The sequence below is a fragment of the Hyla sarda genome, chromosome 11, assembly GCF_029499605.1.
Source record: "Hyla sarda isolate aHylSar1 chromosome 11, aHylSar1.hap1, whole genome shotgun sequence".
In the NCBI taxonomy this organism is placed as follows: domain Eukaryota; kingdom Metazoa; phylum Chordata; class Amphibia; order Anura; family Hylidae; genus Hyla; species Hyla sarda.
The window spans coordinates 20,817,139-20,823,138 of record NC_079199.1 but is presented as its reverse complement, the minus strand read 5'-3'; the positions used below and the strand labels follow the sequence as shown (position 1 = coordinate 20,823,138).

General features: G+C 44.8%; 1 long non-coding RNA gene across 1 annotated transcript in view; it reads right to left on the bottom strand.

Moving 5' to 3' along the window:
- Positions 1 to 2,478: 2,478 nt before the first annotated feature.
- LOC130295602 (uncharacterized) overlaps positions 2,479 to 6,000 on the bottom strand; it is a 51,447-nt gene continuing 47,925 nt past the window's right edge. The window contains exon 3 of the long non-coding RNA XR_008848935.1: positions 2,479 to 2,650. This is a non-coding gene — a long non-coding RNA (uncharacterized LOC130295602). The remainder of the gene's footprint in view (positions 2,651 to 6,000) is intronic.

The following is a 6,000-nucleotide window of genomic DNA, read 5'->3' as shown; positions in this document are numbered from 1 at the left end:
TTTTATTTTTATTTAATTAAATAAAATAAAAATAAAAATGTATTCCCCTGTTTCTGTTTTTTCCTATTTTCAAAATGTTACAACCAGAAGTGGCCACTATTGCATGTTTAGTAAGGATTATGGAGCCCATACAGTAGTCCCCACAGCCCCATATTACAGGACCATAAGCACTCCGTAAGTTTTTGCATGGAGAAATGTCTAAATACTAGGGGTGTGAATCGCCAAGAATATGGCGATACGATTCGAATCGCGATACCACTGTGGCGATTCAATATATCGCGATACCGTCTAGGTGACGATACATCACGATATATCCCGATACTTAGCCCACCTGGGAACATTCATAGATCCCAATAGACGCAGCTGTCAGCTTTGACAGCGGCGATCTAGTAGTCCAGCGCTCACTTTTCTCATTTTGTCCCGTCCGGGCTGCAAAATAAAAGAAAACGCACTTTCTCTTACCTGCCAACGAGCCCCCGGAGCTCCGGTACAGGTGTTCGGTCCCCGGGCTGTATTCTTCTTACTTCCTGTTAGCCTGTCACGTCACACGGAGCTTTTGCCTGTCACTGGCTGAGGCGGGACATCGCTGCGGCCGGTGAAAGGCTGAAGCTTCATGTGACGTGCCGGGCTAACAGGAAGTAAGAAGAATACAGCCCGGGGATCGAACACCTGTACCGGAGCTCTGGGGGCTCGTTGGCAGGTAAGAGAGAGTGCGTTTTCTTTTATTTTGCAGCCCGGACGGGATAAAACGAGAAAAGTGCACGCCGGACTACTCCTTTAATAGCCAGCCGCGATCGCCGCATGCTGGCTATTAGCGGCGGCCCCCGGCTACTGAGAACAGCCGGGGGCTGCAGAGTATGGAGTGGGCTTGAGTCGGAGCCCGCTCCATACACCCAGAGCGGTGACGCGTCAGATCCGGCCTGCCCGGCTCCACAAATGTGGAACTTGTATCTCCTGATGCCCGGGACATGCTGTTCCGGGTGTCAGGAGATAAAAATTCCACATCCCTAAAAGAATCAATTCAAAAATATTTTGAATCGATTCAGTATCGGCAAATGAAAAAATCGCGATAATCGCGCAAGTCGATTTTTTCTTACATCCCTACTAAATACCATATTATGTATCCATATAACACTTATCCATAAAACGCCCATATGAATGAGCCCTTGTACAACTTGGAAAACTTCTTTACAGTACGTTCACATGTAACCAAACTGCTGTGGAATAACCTAAGAGGCCGGAAGAAGCGCACCTGTGTGCGTGAAGCCGCCGGCAGTGGCCTCTGAGCGCCCCACGCTACCTCTGTCTACCGTGCCGGATTGAGTAGCTCGAGATGGGAGCCGCATTTTCAGAATCTTGACGGTGAGTGCAGGACGCCTGTGTTTCTTTCATGATTTACTTGCATTAATGGAATTTCCATTGTCCTAGCACCGCCATCACCTGATTCAGTCGGGTTATTGGCCCGAGTGTTGCACTATCCATCTCGAGGAGCTGTGTCCTCCAGGTATCGGTGCCACTTTTCTTTTGTTCTCTTGCTTATAGCTATTATTCTAAGATGTGCCGGGGAGGAGAACAGGTAATACCTTTTCTGCTCCTCGCACAACCCATTTAAAGGGGTTATTCCACCAGGTAATACCTTATCTGTTCCTTGCACATCCCATTTAAAGGGTTTATTCCACCATTAGGACTTATCCCATATCCAAAGGATATGGGATAAGTCCTAATTGCAGTGGGTGGGACAAACATTCATAATATTGAGAACGGGATCCTGTGTGTTCCGTTGAAATCCATTCACATGTCTGGTAATTTTTTATCGTCAGCCGGAGAAGATAACCAGGTGTTGTACTCTGCAGGTACGTGCACACATAGACTCAAAAGGGGGCTTGAGCCTCTGCCTTTTTTTTCTGCACCTGCCCTATAATGCCCTCACAAACGAAGCTGCAGAGTGACACTGACATCAACCCCGCTCCGTGCAGCGCATGCCCATTGAGTCTGACAGACATTTTGTTCTTTATTTTTCTTCTGGTAAGTGCCTTTTTTTAATTTATTTTTTAAAGAGCCCTTGCCCTCCAAAATGTCTGTGCACGTCCCTGGTACTCCGCTATCTCCAGCAGCTCGTACAGACAATAAATGTAGCAGTGTTGCAAACACACCAATGGGGGACTTTGAATCCCGTTCTCAAGACCACCAGTGGTCCTAGCAGTCAGACCTCCAGCAGTCAGACACTTATTCTCCAACCTATTTACAGAATTCGAATGGTGGGACAACGCCTTTAGCTATAACATACACATAGCAAATAATCAAATATTGAATAAAAAATAAATACATGAATAAATAAAACAAAATAGTTTGATGCAGAATATAAATTTAAAAAAAACAAGTCAACTTGCCACATGATGTACCAGGCACCGCTCCAACAAAGTTCTAACACACATAACATTATGCAGAATTGGAGAATTCATTGCCCCTTGTGTACATTGCAATGTGATTCTTTAGCAATATAAATTTGTCACAAACTTTGTCTTATCTTCCTGATACCAACACCAGATAAATCACGGCTCGGCTGTTTTCCGTGTGATCTTCAGAATATACAGACACTGTATTGCGACAGTTTGCAAACTTATCATCCCACATCTGATTGCTCCTCTCCCTGGAAGGAAGCAGAAATTATTAAATATATTCATTACACGGCGGATTTGATGTATTTTCTTTCTCAGACACTCTGCCTACTCATAAGTTATAGATTTATAAAAAAAATATCTCTCTGATACTTAATGGCAGTAAATCTGGGATGATTAGCGGGACTGGATTTTAAGCATCAAGTAATGTGGATATGGGGGAGATCCTTGCACTTATATTACGGTTTAACTACTGTGGTGACCCACGGTGTACGGCGGGACCGGGGGTGTGGCGGTGTAGGGGAAAGATGGTGTTAACCCCTAGTGTTCGTGACGCCAGAGTTGTTTTTGGGTACCGGAAACACACGAACGGTATCTCCGCTATTACAATGACTAGCTAGTGAAAGGAGAGTCCACAACCAGTTACGGTTTAACGGAGGCTTTACTGAGTTTAGATAGATAGTATTATCTTCACAGCTAGGCAAGATTCCCAGAGAGGTGGCCAGGAACACAGAAGGGCCTTGCAGGTTGCTGGGACCAATTAGACTTGTAATAGACTTTAGATAATTTTCTTGAGGCTTGACTTTAGACTGGACTTGACTATAGATAGTGACAGCAGACATAGACTTTTGACTTACTGGAATGACTGTAGCTTTGCGGCCTTCCAGGTGCTGGTCACTAGCACTGAGGTATCTGGTGTTTGCTGTTCTTCAGCAGGGAGCATAAGAGATAAGAGAGAATTGTAATGGCCGCCCCCTTATATAGAGGGGGGCTGAGCCAAAGCCCATTGGTCAAGCTGCAGGTCATAGGTTAAGCTGGTGCCCTCTGGGTAACATGTGACAACATTGACATATCATGTGACATATCACAGGTCCTTTAGACAACTGCTGGAGTCCTATACATTAGGACACTGACTATTCATAAAATAAAATAGATAACAGTACAGTAACAGCAGGGGAGACACTGCAGGAGAGCTCCCAGGTCACCGAGGGACTCAACCTGACAGGGACTAAGGGTAGTACAGAACCATGTTCTGTACTGCGACATTATACTACATTGTTCCTGCAGGTAGTAAGGATAAGAATTACAAAGAAAGTGGACAGGTCATATAGTAAGGGACAAGTGTCATTTTCTTTTGCTGATCATCTGCTGATCCTCAGGGGTCTGACTTCAGAACCTCCTATTGATCAGCTATTACCACCAATGGGAGGTGAGGCTGGCCATACATCTCCTCTGCAGTGGCCTTGGTATTACACATAAAGGGTCGTCCATGTAATAGTTTATAGTAACATAAGGGGAGATTTATCAAAACCCGTCCAGAGTGAAAGTTGCTGAGTTGCCCATAGCAACCAATCAGATCACTTCTTATACTTTTGAAAAGGCCTCTGAAAAATGAAAGAAGGGATGTGAGTGGTTTCTATGGGCAACTCAGCAACTTTTTCTCGGGACAGGTTTTAATAAATCTCCCCTACAGTTCATAAGGTTGAAAAAAGATAAAGGGGGAGATTTATTAAAACCTGTCCAGCGGCGGGACCCCCACTATCAGACATTTTATCCATCCCCTATCTTTTGGATAGGGGATAAGATGTCTAGGGGCAGAGTACACCTTTAAAATGTTAGATTGGGATCTGAATACTAAATTACTCACTGGGTGGTGCTAGGTTAGAAGAAACTGAATCTGTGTGTGTGGAATGTTGGTTTAACACTGCATTGGCCATGTGCACTAGCAGCACAAGAATACAGTATAAGACACAAATCTAAAATCACTACAGTGATCCCTCAACTTACAATAGTTTCAACATACAATGTTTTTTTCTATACCATCGCAACTTGAAACCAGACTCAACATACAGACCGTCCAGATCTGTGAAACGTGTCACAACTGGAGGAACTGACCAATCAGAATGGGCATTTTACTGGTAAATTACCTGTATTACTGAAGTGTATGCACTGACTGGCTGTCTGGTAGCGCCCCCTACAGTACAGGGAGGAACTAAAAGTTCTGTACTACTCTTTACCTGTGCCAGGGTTAGCTGCTCTTTTGGAAACCAAGTAAGGTTGGCTCCATTTGGGACACTGTGTGTACTGTATAGGACCCTGAAGAAGCTCCTGTCCTTTACATAAACCATTGTTTGCTAAAGAAGGTGCCTCCAGCTGTTGCAAAACTACAACTCCCAGCATGCCTAAGGGTGCATTCACACCACGTTTTGTATATACGGGTGCCGGATCTGGTGGGGGAGGGGCAAACCGGGCGCTCCAGTACCCCGGCCAGATCAGCCCGTGACTCCATTTACTTTAATGACCCAACCGGAGTCAAACGGTGACCCCGATTCGGCTCAGTTTTGACCCGTATGCGGTTTCCTGACCGGACCTAAAACCGTAGTTTACTACGGTTATAGGTCCAGTCCAAAACCGCATACGGGTCAAAACTGAGCTGACTGGAGTCACCATTTGACTCTGGCCGGATCAGCCCGTGACTCCATTTAATTTAATGACCCGACCGGAGTCAAACGGTGACTCCGGTCGGCTCAGTTTTGACCCGAATGTGGTTTCCTGACCGGACCTAAAACCGTAGTTTACTACGGTTATAGGTCCGGTCCAAAACCGCATACGGGGCAAAACTGAGCCCACCGGAGTCACCGTTTGACTCCGGTCAGGTCATTTAAGTAAATGGAGTCACGGGCTGATCCGGCCAGGGTACGGGAGCGCCCGGTTTGCCCCTCCCCCCGCCAGATCCGGCACCTGTAAGTACAAAACGTGGTGTGAATGCACCCATAGACAGTGATTACAGCTCCCAGCAGATCTTTCTTACTGTTATATGTAAGGATTTGCTTTATCTGTATTAGTTATCTACTTATTTATCTTTAATCTGCAGCTTTTCCTATTTTTTGGGTGACATTTTGGTGGCTTCAGAACCAATTACCAGGTTTCCATAGAGTTATAGTCTCAACATACAATGGTTTCAACATACAATGGCCGTCCTGGAACCAATTAATATTGTAACTTGAGGGACCACTGTATAAAAACTGTAAAATACATATTAGTCAAGGTACCTATTCACACCGGACCAACGTGAACTTCAGGCCTTTCCAACCACGAGAAGCACCAATCGTGCCCATGCATTATACATTATTACCTAACCTTCAAACAAAGTGTTCACTGCCATAATACGTGTACACTCCTTCAACTATATCGCGAAATGTTTTTGTCATATGACTGGTTGCCAGTCATTTTTGTAAACAGTAATAATAATAATAACAACGATTAGAATGGATAATATTTGTGTTGATAATTTCCGAAGTCTCCCGCTTCAGATACGCTCAACTTTTTTCTGATTCTTTGGCTAATTCTAAACAAATTTTCCGGAGGAGTGATGCCAACT